Source organism: Echinops telfairi, unplaced genomic scaffold, assembly GCF_000313985.2.
Source record: "Echinops telfairi isolate 266 unplaced genomic scaffold, ASM31398v2 ScPeMD7_7458;HRSCAF=8496, whole genome shotgun sequence".
NCBI lineage: Eukaryota > Metazoa > Chordata > Mammalia > Afrosoricida > Tenrecidae > Echinops > Echinops telfairi.
Window position 1 is genome coordinate 20735695 of NW_022111358.1, and position 16455 is coordinate 20752149.

General features: G+C 39.0%; 1 non-coding gene across 1 annotated transcript; it reads right to left on the reverse strand.

Moving 5' to 3' along the window:
• Window positions 1-9192: 9192 nt before the first annotated feature.
• On the reverse strand, window positions 9193-9397 carry LOC115872929. The gene has a single exon (XR_004048124.1). It is a non-coding gene; the product is annotated as a small nucleolar RNA SNORA73 family (small nucleolar RNA).
• Window positions 9398-16455: the final 7058 nt, after the last annotated feature.

Sequence of the window (16455 nt, forward strand, 5' to 3'; positions counted from 1 at the left end):
GCCAACAAGTGGGTCTGGACACATGGTGACCCCGTGAACAGCAAACAAAATGCTGCGTGGTCCTGTGCCAGCCTCACAATTTTTCATATGCTTGAGCACATCGTTACCGCCACTTGGTCAATCCATTTCCCGGAGGACCTCCCACTTTTTTGCTGGCCCTCTAGTAGGGTAGAAAAAAGGCTGATTAGGAACTAGGTTTATATCACAAAGCTCCAGGTACAAATGCATCGACAATGCTACTACGATTATGATAGCATTCACAAGTAACATCCCTCGGGAATAACCCATAGGGAACACTGAGGAACAACGTAAATCACATACTGCATGATTTTAAAATGAACACAGAATTAGAAAAATATGATCCAATTTTTTTTTTGCATGATTGAAAGGTTTAATAAGGAAGTCAACAGGTTGTAATACCACTGAGAAATGTTCAGAATAGAGACGTTTAACGGGACATTACAAAGCCCTCTGAGATCTGCTCATATATGCTCCAAAGGACGCTTCCATCTGCTGGAAGCCTCAACCTGAAGGCATTCAGCTCCAGCTCTGTGGATCAGCAAACCCAGCTCCTTGAATTAAATGCCCAGAGGCACCTCACTCCAGTTAGCCACAACCTGAAGAATTCAGCTCCTGTTCTGTGGGTCAACAAGCTCAGCTTCCCCAATTAAGTACCCAGAGGCAGCCTACTTCACAAGCCACCTTCCTGCATAAAAGCACTAAGCTTTCTTTACTTGTTCCGTGAATTGGGAAGCCCCCTACTCTGTTCCATACTCTGGCTCCTGGTTCTGCTGTGTAGGGATTTCAGGTCCAGAGAATGTGCTCTGCCCCAGGCTCCTGCTGGTAATGAGATCCCTCCTCCTGCTTCTCAGAGGGCCCATTTCCTCAAGTACTACAGGGGATGCTGTTCACAGTAACTCACAGGTAAATCCTATCAGTATCTCCCCCCACCTTCTTAGCAGACACAAGCAGTAAAAGGTCATTTTGTGGGAGTTAGAAACGTTGGATAGAGAAACCACACCATATAATTCACTGCTTCTGCAGGTAGATGATCAACAACCTCCTGAACTAAGTTATTAATATTCTTGTGCACTTCCTGATTTATTTTTTATTATTATTAAACACCATTATTGGGGGCTCTTACATCTCTTATCTCAATCCATACATTCATCCATTGTGTCAAGCACATTTGCACATCTGCTGCCATCATCATTTTCAAAGCATTCTCTTCCCATTTGAGCCCCTGACATCAGCTCCCCATTTCTCCCCACTCTCTCCCCAGCCCGGCCTCCCTCAGGAACCCTTAATAAGTTATAGATCATTACTTTCATATCTTACATCATCCTCTGTTGCCTCTCCCTGATTTTTCCATTGTTCGTCCTCCTGGGAAGGGGTTATAGGTTGATCCTTGATCCAATGATTTTCATAGCAAAATTATTTAAGAGAAATATGTTAAGAATTTCATAATTTGAGCAGCAATAGAGCTGATCAAATTAAGCACAAATAGGAAAACTATACTGTTTTGACTCAAATGTTAGCAATGCCCTCATCACATCTGTGTCCTTTGGTCAGTTACTTAATCTTTCTGTGCTTCACTTTCTTCTTGCATAAAATAAGGATAATGATAATACCTCTCTTAAGAGGTTGGAAATATATGAGTTGATATATAATATATATGCATAACTGAGACTATTGTACATCTGTTCCATTGCAAATACCACTTAATGAATAATAAATATATATTTTTTAATCCATAACTATGGTGGCAGAGTGGCTACTAATTTCAATGTCAGCAATTCTAAAACATCATTTACTCCACTGGAGAAAGGTGAACCTTTCTATTCCCAGAAAGTTACAGTCTTGCAAACCTAGAGAGGCAGTTTAATGCTGTCCTGTAGGGTCCCTATGAGTCAGAATCAACTCGATGGCCGTGAATGAGATTTTGAGTAGATGAAATCGACATCCAAGATGTATCCATTTGCATAGTCACTTCTCATACAAACAATGCAAAAGCGTAGCATCACTTCTGTTTTATAAGAGAGAGCACTCAATCTCAATAAGCATTCTGAGTGGGATTAAGTCCACATGCTTACGATATTATGAAGGCAGAATTTGAACCTAGCCTAGCAAATGTGTGAGTCCATACAGTTAAAACACCTTTATGTGAATTCCAAAGTGAACCCAAGTCTAGGTCTACTACTTCCTAAGGCCATTTCTTGATTTTCTCTTAATTTACTAATTCCTGAAATTGACCTCATATTCTCTGTATCATTGCTTTATTGTCTCATTTTGCTTGCCAATAAACTGAGCAGCCTTTTCTGCCCTTAGCATTTATTCTAATAGTAAATTTTCTTTATTGTATAAATTTCTACCCTGTGTGAGATATTACCTGACTAATCCTTCAGAATTCCCCTGGTTGTATGGAAGACACACTGTCTGGGAATGATTTTGTCCAGTGGGAAAACAAACAAATAAATGCTCTGTCTCTCCTTTTTAGCTTCTCTTTCAATGGTAGGAAGTATTTTAAGCAAAACATTCTGAAAGCTGTTAGTAATGATTCACATACTGGTGGGAGCAGATTAGATGTATATGATAACGTATAAAGCAAAAATCCCACCTCAAACCTTTTTGTTATGGAAAGGCCATCGTTAGGCCAGTTAAAACACCCAGAGAGTGGAAATTATCAAATCATTTGACCAGGTTTGGGAGAATTCATGATATATATGAATGTAGCACAAATTAATTGAAAATCAAAAGGACAAAATGAGACAAAGGTACCTGTGATTCCAACTTTTTAATGGTTTAATGGGTTGATTGTTCTTAATGAAATGTTCAATTTATGTTTTATGTATCTATTAAAAGAAAAGCATGTGTGTGCTTAAAATATTTTAGCCATAAGCAGGTAACGCAAAGGTAAATGGTTTCCTGACGTCTGGTAATGTAAGAGTAAGTCAAAAAGAACAGTGACGAAGCCATAGTGACATTTATTAAACAAAAATCGCAAACTGTGAAGCTATTCTTTCTTGAGTATCTTCCACTAGGTCAATCCTCTTCTGAAAGCAGAGTCTCCATGTCTCTGAACTAAAGAATTACGGGATGCGCTCTCCCATACACGATGTCAAACGGCAGTAGGGGTTACTCGAGGGATTCAAATCATGTTACTTTTCAGTAGCATTTGAGTTTGGGGAGCACAAATGTCTGGAGGGTCGAGAGAGGACTGGAGGGCGTGTTGGGTAAGTGTTACCCACGAAATTCTCCTAGAGCAGTCTTTTCAACTCTTAAACCAGAAGGAGGCGTATTTTCCTTGGCATTGCTTTCCTGGCCTTTGTTGCCAGTTGTGAAATTTTCTGTTTCCTTAGAACTTCTCCCTAATAAGCTCCCGTGATTATCGTATATTCGATGGGGGGAATTCTATCATGATTATCCCTTTGGGTTCCCCAAAACCGTGCATCACAACTCACTGAGCCGATCTCTTTGAATTTAACTGGCCCAGGAGATCCATTTGGAAGCCACTGTTTTTGATTCAACTCTTTTTATAAGGCACCCTAACAAGACTGATGATGCCTTAAAAAAAACAAAGCCAAAACATTCGTATTCTTATCAGCCAACTGCCACAAAATCAGACATTGCCGAGGTCAGACATGGCTCCAGATTCCGTTTTTCTTTACCTCTTCCGACACCAACCTCTCCTCCTGTAACACTCTGCTTTCTGACGGGTTTCTAATTCCTTGCAATGTCCACAATGAAATCACAGACAATACTTACACTCGTGAGAGTCTAGTAGAGGACAGATTAACAGGAGCCAGGGTCAGATACGGTGAAGGATACTGGAATTGCTCCACAGCGATGCCTCTCCTCACTCAGTAGCCAAGTCTCCCTGATTGTCATCCACGCAGGCGCATGGTCCCTTGACCGCTGCTCCATGGTCCAGGAAGCTAGCTGCTGCCTTCCTACACAGTCTCGGTGTCGTCAGTGCTGCCCTTCTGCTCTGTCTCATGGTCTCCTGGCCTGGGCCAATCCTCTTGGCATGGCTTTTGCTGCCTCCACCATCTCAGGGAGGGTAGGATCTCACACTTGCTCTGCTGATGGCCTCTCTTCCTTGATGTTTCTGGGAATTCTCTCTTCCTGCTTCTGATTCACAAGTTAGAGTCCATTACACCTTATTTGCATGGTCCCACTAAATCATTTGGGGGCATTATTGAGAAATGGATAGAAGAGCTATATTAAGATACATCATTTCACAGGTAGCATACACAGAGCTAACAGGAGAAGAAAAATAGAGATGTGGAAAATAGCATAAATAAATTTTTTTTAGTTTAACATTTTTGAGAATTATATATGCTATGAGTTTATGGTGTAAGATCCAGGGTGGTATATATGGTATAAGATCCAGGATGACCAACAGATACAGTCTAAATGATGCCCATAAAACAGCATTTGTCATCTCTTTCTATCACCTGTATGTAGCACATATTAAGTTGGAGTTGTCTCTGCTCCAGCTGTCAATATTAGTTCAGGGTTATCATAGTTTTGGCATTAGGTTCATATAAACAGCTACATTGCTTTAAAAGAAGCAATGCTTATTCATAATTTCATATTTTACATTACAATATTCAACTGGCAACTCCTCTACTGTAACCTCCATGAGAATAGAGTCTTATTTATTATGGATCACCCTTCGATATATTTGTCTGGCATACTATCCACAATATAGTATCATAAATATTTGCTGAAGTTAATTGAATTAAATGAGCAAAATTTAATTCTCAAAAACAGTTATATTAGCAAAGACCTAACTAATAAGAAGAATCCTTTAATAAGGGAGTTTGTTGAAAAGAGTGACATAGGCAAAATGTCCAAAAGTTTAAAGTCTCCAAGGTAAGAATGCTGTCAGAGTGTCCGATGAATGACAATACTATGTGAGTGGCTAGAGCAGAATTGAACTGCAAGAGTTGTAGTAGATGGCATCCAAGAGGGACAGGGCACAGATAATATAGATCATTGTAATGACTAATGCCATGTGTCCACTCAGAGAGGCTGTAATTCTCAGTGGTTGGGCAGACTCTATGGACCACTTCCCATACTGTGGTCTGATGTGATCAGCCAATCAGCTGGAAGAAGAATTTCCCTGGGGCTTGGGATGTGAGTCATCAGTGCCCTTCAGTCAATCGCCTAACCTATGGAGTTTGCATTCTCCAACCTTCACAATTCTGTAAGGCTTCTACCCTGTCTGCTGGCCGAATGATTTTGAATTTGCCAACTCCACAACCCACGAGACAGTAGAGGCTTCACACCTATTACCTGACCTGACACTTTGGGGTCCATCCACCCCTGAAACCCAGCGAGTCAGTGGAAGTTGTCAGCTTGCTGTGTAGTCCATGATTTGGAATTGCCACCTCTATAATTACACGAGCCATTTCCTCGCAATTGTGTGAACCCTTTCCTTGAAGTAAGTCACTCTAAATATTTATATATGTTTCACTGTTGTTTTTTTCCCTCTAGAGAACCCAGACTAAGATAGGGAGAAAAACCAACCAGATAATAGGAGAGTAGGAAAGAAAATAAGTAGATAATTCAAAGTTCAAAACTATTATTTAAGCACATTGGGATGGTAGCCTAAGAAAGAGGTCAAGAGCAACACCTAATTGCAAAGGATGCTCAGAAAGAGGGAGAAGAAAAAGGAAAATGCATATACAGGTGACTTTTGGCAATCTCTGCCATAAATATAGCCATTACTCTCATGAACAGTCATTGTCTAGCATTTACTTTAGATGAATTAGATATCATTAGGAGCATACGTTTTGTAATAAACATGTAATGTTTTTACTGTGCACAACAATGACATTTGAGGTTAATAATGAAAATCAAACCAAAGTTAACACCCAAATCACAAAGCCAGCATATTAAAATACGTATTAAAGTGTTAGAAAGACCCACTGAAGATCCTGCTGAAATGCAAATTATGAACGTGGTAAGAAGCTCAGAAGTTAGAGTATTTTCTTTTTAAAGGGAACCTTCTCGCAGCACTGCTTTTGTTTATTCTCTTCGTGTGTAGTGTTTTTGGGTTTTCATCAAGATGAAACAAGCTTAACCTGTTGCTGAAGTCTTGGAGAAAATATTTGATTATTACTGCCAACACAGCAGAATTGGCTTACAATTAAAGTAATGTTCAGTATAGTTGTCCATCTTTTATTTGTTTAGCTTTAGCTTTCAAATAGCTTTATCACTATAAAATCCACATATCATACACTTCCAAAATTAAGTCACTTTAAAAAAGAATTGTATAGACATCATCACAATCAATTCTGGGGCTCTCTCCACGTTCCCGCATTCATGGTTTGTTCCCCATTTTCCCTATATTGACCCTCACCATTGCATCAGTTATTGTCTCGATGTATCCATGCTTTCTGTGCTCCATAAACTGGGATACCTAACAGAAACAATAAAGAGATTTTGTGAAAAAGTGAAATTGAAAGACAATAATATAAAGATAAAAATTAAAATTAAGAGTAAGAAAGAAAAGACTTCTAGCAATAATAAAAAAAGCCAGAGCAGAAATTGCTGTCATGGAACAAGTGAGAAATATGTAAGCCTAGACCAGATTCAGTTTGGGTCAAGAAGGTCAATTACCAAATATATTGTGTTTTAGTTCAATCCGCCATAATCAAGTTTACAATAATCTCTATCTGATAGTAAATCTGTTCAAATCCCTGACCTGTGACTAGAGGGGATCTGCCAGAGTTTAATCTGACTTGATACTCTCCAGAAGAATTTGGGGCTCCCAGTGTCCTCTTTAGCCTTCTACAAAGTGGGTTCACAATGTAATTTCTACGACTTTTCCCTCCACCATTTTTGGTCTTTGTTGTGTCATCTTTGCATCACACAGGCAAGTGTGCTTCTTCCATGTGGACTCAGTGGGCACCTCACTTAGATGGCTGCTCATTTGATCCCAGACATTATTCCAATTAAGGACAGGGCACTACCTGCTTTCTTTACCACAATTTGCTGTAGCATCCTTATCTTCGGTGATCTTTTCATGAAAGCAAAGTATCAAGCAGGGCCAGGGAGCATAATTTTTTTTTAAATTAAAAGATCATTTTATTGGGGACTCTTAGAACTCTTGTTAAAATCCATACATCGCTTGTATCAGACGAATTTGTACATATGTCGCCTTCATTCTTTTCTAGACATTTATTTTCTATTGAGCCCTTGGTATCAGCTCCTCTTTTTTTACCCCTCTGACTCCCACCCCCACCCTCATAACACCTTGATAGATTATAAATTGTTAGTATTTTCATCTCTCACACCGACCGCTGTCTCCCCTGATGCTTTCTGTTATTCTTCCCCCTGGAGAGGGCTGTATGGTTATGTGTCGATCATTGTGATTGGTTCCCCCTTCCTTCCTTTCCCCCTCTATCCTCTACCCTTCTGGTATCACTATTCCCACTCCTGTTCCTGGATTCTGTGTGTTGTGAGCTCCCATCTCTTATCTATACCTGTGTACATGTTCTGGTCTAGTCTGAATTGAGAAGCAGCACTGGGGTCATGGTAGTGGGGGGGTGGGTGAGGAAGCCTCAAGGAACCAGAGGAATATAGTGTGTTTCATCGATGTTTTACTGCACCCTGGTTGACTCATCCCTTCCCTGTGGCCCCTCTTTGGGGAGATTGTTCCACTGTCTACAGATGGGCTTTGGGTCTCTGCTCCAACACTTTTATACACCAGGGAGCTCCAAAAGTTTGTGGAAAATGGTAAAAAATAAGGGACTTCTTATTTTAATCATTTTGTTGGGGGCTTGTACAGCTCTTATCACAAACCATACATCCATCCATTGTGTCAAGCACATTTGTACATATGTTGCCATCATCATTTTCAAAACATCTTCTTTCTACTTGAGCTCTTGGTATCAACTCCTCATTTTCCCCCTCCTCCCCCCACCTCCCTCCCTCATGAACCCTTGATAATTTATAATTATTATTATTATTTCATGTCATAGACTGACTGATGTCTCCATTCACCTATATTTCTGCTGTCCATCACCCTGGGAGGGGGTTATATGTAGATGGTTCTCCTTTCTCCCCTCACCCTCCCCTTACCCTCCTGATATCAAGACTCTCATTATTGATCTGAGGGATTTATCTGTCCTGTATTCTCTGTGTTTCCAGCTCTTATCTGTACCCATGCACATGCTCTAGGCTAGCCAGATTTGTAAGGTAGAATTGGGGGGCGGGGGGGGAGCATTAAAGAACTAGAGGAAAGTTGTATGTTTCATCGATACTTTACTAAAGGGACTTATTTTCATGAACTTTTTGAAGCTCCACTGTATGTATATATACAGAAATTCTTCATTTATGAACAAATATTCTATTATAAACAAATGACCACATAAATTACAAGCAAACTCAAATAAAACATTAACATTAATTAGTCTTCAAAACCATTTTACTTAGTACCCATAGTGCATCCTTTGAAAAAGTTAAAATGCAAACTACTTTTCTATTGTTTGTCATTTAGGCTGTTACCAGCAATTTGCTATTACCAATTATGCAATGTACATAAATATGTGTTCACATTGATGATTATTCTCTATGGATAAATTGCTAGTTGTACATGTCTGGACTAAAATATTGACCTATTTTTATTCTTGTTCTCTTTGTTTTTAAGTTGTTGTTACATATTGCCTGCTTACTACCAGTTAACAGTCCAATATGAATGTATCTATATCCATTTTCTTGTTCTTTGGGTCACTGTGGCCATTATCATTTCTTCAAAGTGTTGCCAATTGCTAGGGAGAAAACATTGTAACTTGTATTTTTTATAGATATTTAAAAAGAATCTTTAATTTTATAATAAGAGGGACATTCAGCAAGTTCATGGGAAAGGGGAATCAAAAGATTAAGTAACAAAAAGAATTTCATCTCTTAATCTTTTAAGTGATGACCTGCAGTGTGGAATTTAAATGTTGATGTCTTTTAAGCATTCAACTCACCTGAACCAAAAAATAAAGGATTAAAAAACAAAGGCTAAACTGGATCAAAAACAAAAAGGCTCTTTCTTTTCCTCCTTGTGAGTATAGATGTAGATCTGAGATTGCTTAACAGTATTTGAGATTCCGAGCATTCTGGAAAAAAAATTTGAAAACAAGTCTAACTCATCAATAGAAAATAACCTAGTTTCAGGAAAGGTGTATTAGAGACTGTTCCCCTCATGGTTTGTCTCCTCAGTCATTGTCCGCAGGATTCTGAGAAGCTGTAGGAATAGGCAGGTACAGACTCCAGGCCTGGCTGGACCTCTGGCATTGTGGAACAGGACCGTATATCATGGGGCAGAGTCCTGTGCTCCTCCATGCCACCTGGACAGAGCCCGGGAAGAGTGACCTCCCCGGAGTATCCAGATCATGTAACTCATTGATCTTATTGTGCAACAAGGATGATAACAGTATCTTAGTCATACTAGTGAGACTTAGCGAGACTAGTAGGAAAGCAATCAAGTCCAAATTAGCATCCCGGCATTCTTGTCTAAATCTGCTCAGTATGACAGTTATCCTGCCTTTATTAAAGAAATGAAAAGTTATAGAAACTACAGATTTATGCACTACTTCAGAAGGAAAGGTAGGGTCATAATTGCCACACTTCCAAGTAATCTTTTCCAGGGATATGGTAAGGAGTAATTTTCCAATGCTTGCCATTAACTGTGAACCTAATCTCTTTATGTCCTTTAATTCCTATTACATAAAATAAAGTTAATGTAGATCTCATTAACTGGAACTCATACATATTGAAGAACATTCAATAATGTCATGAAGAAAATGCTGTGTATATAAACTCACGCTACTCTACAATAGAGTGTTCTTAATTGTCTTAGTCTATTGGGAAGCATTTTCATTTCATATTTTAAGCAGATCACGTAACTTGATCACCAACAATATGAAAAAAACTTAAGTTATGTCCACATCTTTAAATGTAGAATGTTATTTACTGCCAGATTCCCATGCATCAAATAAAAATGGAGCACAAGCAATTATTGTTGATATCAATATAAGAAAGATTGATTAATAAAAACATTGTTGAGAAGCAGTAAATAGGATCAATTTTTAATCCTTTCAGGATTAGAATTGTGCATAATTTTGTTAACACATTTAATGACGTATGATTGTTTATTTTTCTGTTTCTGAGAAACTAAATTTTCATTAGTCCGTCTCACTATCATATATGTATGGGCGTATAGATTCTGGTAAAGCTTCCTTTCTTTCTAACCCTTCAATATTTTCCTTAGCAAAAAAGGGACTATTATTGTAGGTCTTTCATAAAAGCCAAGTGTGTAACGTGAAGTTTTGATCATTTGCTTTATGCCATTTTGCTTTTACCCCTATCAGTACCTGTTTTCACTCCATGAAAGAAATCTGAAGAAAATTTTAGCAGAATCATTTTGCCACACAATTAATGGTAATTTCTTCTTTGCTTTAAGCCATTTTGGCAGAGCAAAAATTTCTTAGGAAAAGCTTTACTCTTTGACCATTGTTAGGAGCCATAGTGTACATTCTAACTCGTAGGGGCAGAAAGAAAGAAGTACAGCCCCTGCACTCTCATCACAGCTGTGCCTACGTTTGGGCCTGTGGATGCAGCCGCTGTGTGAATCTGTCTCTTCCAAGGCCTTTGCCATCTTCACCGCCCTACTTCTCCAGGATCTGATCTGTCCTGAAAACATGTTCAAAGTGCATGTGAAGACTCGCCATCCTTGCCTCTAAAGAGCATTCTGGATGCACTTCTTCCCATGTAGATTTGTCAGTTCTTTTGGCAGTCCGTGATATTTCCAATACTCTTCCCCAGCACAATAGATCAAATGCAGCAATTCTTCTTCGGTCTTCCTTAGTCAATGTCCAACTTTACATGCATGTGAGGCGATCGGTCATGGCTTGGGTCAGGCACATCTTAGTTCTCAAAGTAACATTCTTGATTTTCAACACTTTAAAGAGATCTGATGCCCAGATTTGCCCAATTTAGGTGTCTTTTGATTTCCTGACTGCTGCTTCCATGAACATTGCTTGTGGATCCAAGCAAGACAAAAATCCTTTGCAATGATCATCTTTTCTCCATTAACCATACTGTTATCTACTGGTCCAGTTGTGAGAGTTTTGGTCTTCTATACATTGAGTTGTAATCCAGACTAAAGGCTACAGGCCTGAACAGCAGCAGCAAGTTCCCAAAATCCTCCTCCCTTTCAGGAAACAAGGTTGTGTCAATCACTTCTTGCAAGTTGCTAATATGCCTTGCTCCAAATCCTGTTGCCACTTTCATCTTTATATAATCCAGCTTTCTGGTTTATTTGCTCAACGTACAGATTGAATACATATGGTAAGAAGATATAACCCTGACACACCTTTTTAAAATTCCAAACCATGCAATATCCCTGGTCCTGTTGGCACACTTGCCTCTTGATCCACATATAGGCTCCTCATAAGCACGATGAAGTGTTCTGGAATGCCCATTTTTCTCACAGTTTGTTATAATCCACATAGAAAAATGCTTTGCATTGTCAACAAAACACGATCAAATATATATATATGGTCTTCTCTGCTTTCAGGCAGGATCAGATTGGATAGATAAACACATACACATACATATATTCAACATCCAGAAAGCAAAAAACAAAACAAAACAAAAACCCTACAAAAATTGCGGAGCATCCAAGAATGTGAAACAACTAATTAGAAAGCAGTAAAAAACAAAAATTACCACATCATCACCATTACAATTAGTGCCACTGTTATTTTATGACTGTTACAAGGTCCGTGTATGCCATGTCTGTGATTTCAAAGTGATAGCCAAAAATAATCAGCTTACCCAAAGGAGGATTTATTCTAAGCACAGAGGGACATCCTGTGACCAAGGAATCTCAGTAATGTGAATGCAGATAAAATCAGATAAGACTCAGTTACCTTCAGGACTCTTTTTTTTAAATTCCTTGTAGTGTTTTTTTTCTTTTATACTTCCCTTACTAAGTGTGCCTTCTGCTTCTCCTTACACTGGCTGTCATAGTTACATAATTTCATGTCAACTTGAAATGTAGGGGTGGAGTCTAGCCAGTCAATCAGGCCACAGCTTGATGGTGCCTGCCCACCGCTTGTGGCGTGGTCTCCACATAAGGAGTGTCCTGGGAACCTCCCTCTTTCTCTCTACCTTCACCTTCCTGCTGGTTAGTCACTTAGAGACCTGCATGAGTCCTGGATGCAGCCATTACCCTGGGATCCACATGATTTTGAATCCAAAGGCCTGTGATCTTTCTGCATCATTGCATGTGGCTTTGTGAGTCTGAAGAGGGATTTATGGGACTAGGATTGGACACATGGACTTGAGTTGGACTGGGCTGGGCTGTTTTCCTGATATATAATTACTTCCTGATAAGAAGCTCTTTCTTATACATATATTCATGTCTCAGGGTTTGTTTCTCTAGTTAAGCCGACCTAACACAATGGGAATTTTCCACTTTTGGGTCCAGGTGTCTCCATTTGTATCCCTGGGACTATTTGTAACCCAGTCATCTGAGGGTCCAGACAGGAAATGAGGGAGATTCTTTTTCTGGATCAGTTAACAAAATTTCTGAGAAAGATTCTGATTTTTTTGGTGAAAACAGATGTCTAGGACTGAACAAATTTCCTCTGTAATTCTATTATATGAGATGCTGCCACATAAATTAAGTATGAAGATCAATCAATTTTTCTAAGTAGTACATTCAGAGAACATTAATTGTAAAAAAATAATTTTGTAAGTTGTCTATGAGCCAGTTGACTCAATTGCCAGATTTAGCAAATATACTTATCACGAAAATGGTTTGTGTATATCTGATGGATCTCCTAACAGCTTTAACAAAAATGGATGATTTTTTTAGTGCCAACGCATTTTTAAATTATTTGTGTAATATATATGGGTACTTCAAAAATGTTAAATACAGAATTTTAAAATAATGGCCTATTTTCACAAGGTTTTTGAAGTCCCCTTGTACACACACACACACACACACACACATGCATATTCATACAGAAATAATTATGAGGGTAAGTAAAAAAATGTTTCGATAAAATCTTAGCACCTTTATTTTATTTTTTTAAAGTCCTTAAATGTGAAGCTGTTGTTTCTTAACATATCCTTCATCTAAATTTATGTATTTCTGAAAGTGGTGTTTCCATCACTCTAATGCTCTCCCCCACCCCAAAGTTTGTGCTTTTCCATTCATTTCATATCTAAATGTCAATTGCGGCATCTTGAAGAGACACACGTAGTGTTTCTTTTACGGTTTCTTTGAGTTTTGGAGGCAGGAAGATGTGTGAGAGGACACAATCAGTGTGACACAGTGCACACGGTAAGGCTTCTCAACAACTTCTTGTAGGACAGCACTTTCTATGCTTGAAGATTGAGCAAGTGCATTTTGTTGTGAGATAGAAAATGTCCCGTGGCTCAATTTTAATAGCCTATTTCTCATCAATGCAATTTTCAGTTTGCTTAAAACCTTTTTCTGCTTTCTTTGAGAATATTTAACAGGAATCTCACTTTGGAATAAAAACAACCATGAATAAGCAGTTGCCATTACCATCTGAACTGACCTTTCTACCTTGAATTTAACTGATGCAGCTGATCTCCTAAGAAATTACTGTTTTTGTTGAACTTTTTGTTTTAAAGGACATTAACAGTTCTAAGACAAGCATTTTCCTGAGAGCACTTGTTTGCCATCATCCACAGACAGAAGAAGCATGTTTAAATTCAGTCTGGGTGGGAAAATCCAAATCCAAGGATGTGTGCATGAGAACCCTTGTAGTAACCCTTTGGGACTTACCTATGTAGATATGCTTTTTAGTAACATTTTAAAATTTAAATTTAACCTAATTAAAGTTAAAGTTAACTGATAAAAATAAACTGTTGGATGTGATGAAATGTTTCTAGCAAGAAGCAGTGGGAAGCATAAACCTATTAAACATTAGGGGAAAGATTGGATATCAATCAGTAAAAATACCGAAGAGGAGAAGTAAAATAAAGATTCCCTAAAGTAGTGGTTCTCAACCTTCCTAATGCCATGACCCTTTTATACAGTTCCTCATGTTGTAGTGACCGCCCCCCCTAACCATAACATTATTCCCCGCCCCCAACCATAACATTATTTTTGTTGCTACTTAATTACTGTCATTTTGCTACTGTTATGAATTGGGCAACCCCCATGCAAGGGTCGTTCGACCCCCAAAGGGGGTCACGACATACAGGTGGAGATCCGCTGTCCTAAAGGGATTACTCTAATGGATATTCTATTCCACATGAATAGAAATCACGTGGAATGTGACAGGAGCAACCACATCATAAAATACATACTGACAATGAGGTTCTAGATATTTCAAATTAGATTTGAAATGCTACCTGAACTTGGAAAATGAGTCCTAAAACAGTTCAAAATCACAAAACCAAATTCAGTAAAAGTGGGGATTTCTTTTAAATGTTTAATTGACACACAACTTTAAAAATCCCATAGGAAGTGATGAAACTTTGGTTCCAGAACACGCGGTTGACATGTTAAAAGACATACATGTGTGCATGCATGACTGGAATACAAAGGGGAGGAGAAGGAAGAGAGGTCAGGGAGGTGTTGGATGTCAGACTGTGTAGGCTGAGATAACTATTAAAAGTGTAAGGAATTATTGTAAGGAATCATTAACAGAATTCCCGGTGTATCTGACAGTTTACCTACTGGCAGGCTGACAGTCCCTGACTCCAAGGATGGCAATCTAATTCTTCTACTCCTCACCCTTCCCACACTCACGTTTCTAAGTCCGCATTCTCCACCTTTGTACGATTACAGGAGCCACCCCACTGGGCACCCTGCTTTTTCCTGTTTCCAATACTGCAACTGGAGGAGACTTTCACAATTATATTAAAAAACATATGTCTCATCAGACTGACTTTTAAGACTTTGCAATTGAACCTGACAAGGCTCAAATGCTACCATGAAAGGACACTGCACTATTTTGCATCAACCTAATGTCCCAGCAATGAATCAGTCCCCGCATCTCAGCATTTGCAACAACCCATTCATCTACCTTCTCTACATCAGATAACAATTCCTCTATACCATTGGTTGTCAACTCTTATTCAGAAGGTTTTCAAAGACTTTTTCCCCCCAGAAGGATATCACCAGGTTGTTTTACCTTCATATTTTGACTTAGTCTAGAACCTTGGCTGACATCTGTTCTCAATGGGAGCAATAGTTTGGCTTAGTGTCAACATGGCTTTGCCTGTAAATTTTGGTGAAACACAAACTCTCATTTGGGTCACAGCCTGATAACATCCTCTTGTGGGTTTGGCCTATTTGACATCCTTAAAAGAGACACACAGAACTCCCTTTCCTTGCTGCATCTTTCACAACCATCTCCAGTTCATTGACCTTGGGTAAGGGTGCAGACGGTGGATGTGGGCTCTATAGGTGATCTGCCATAACATCTGTTCCACCGATCTGCTTCCTCATCCAGCAGTCACAGTCTAATTTCTGCTTTGTCCTCCTGCCTCCTGCTTTGTCGTCTGCTTTTCTGGCTTCCGGGTTTCCCAACCACAAACTCATTGCTATCAAGTTGAATCTGACCCATGAGTCAGCAGCACTTGAGTCAGGAAATGCCTCCAGCTTTAACAGCAGACACAGGGACTTGAAACAAACTCAACTTAACCCCTTCACCACCAGTGTGAGGCATTTTTCTTGATATAGACCTCTCTCTCTCATATATATTTATATATATACATATATAACCAATGTCACTGGTTTTGCTTTTCTAGAGAACCCAGCTGAACACAATGGGTGACTCTTAGTATTGGAAATGCCAGTGGCCTAACTTAGAGCAGCACAACATTACACAAGCCACACTACAAAACAAAAACAAAACAGAACAAATGACAGTCTAATAATGAATAGATAGAAATGTGCATGACCAATAATTTAATCATTGAAAATCCCATTTTCAACAACATAAATGACAACTCTATGCATGGACGTCTCCAGGTGACTTACACAGGATCAAATTGACTAGGTCTATGGAAACAGGCAGGAGCCATGCATTATGCTGCCTACTACAAGGTCAGCAATTCCAAACCACCAGCTGTTACAGTGAAGACAATAGGCACATTCTACTGCCATACAGAGTTACAGCCTCAGGAACTCACAGGGGCCAGTTCTACCCTGTCTGTAAGAGTCAAGTTAATATGCGTTAGCATCAACTTGTTGACAATGAGTACAGAGAGTATGGAAAGAGTGGATCAAGAAGTTCCCTATCAGTTAAAATAAGGCCCATTCTCTACTGAGAAGCGAGTGACCATTTGCTCATAGGCATATTCAATTAAAAATGTAGAAAAGTAAAAAAAAATGTTAACTATGACTTTTAGTATATCCCATCTGAAGTTAGAGACATGTCAAGAAGAGACTTGAGACAC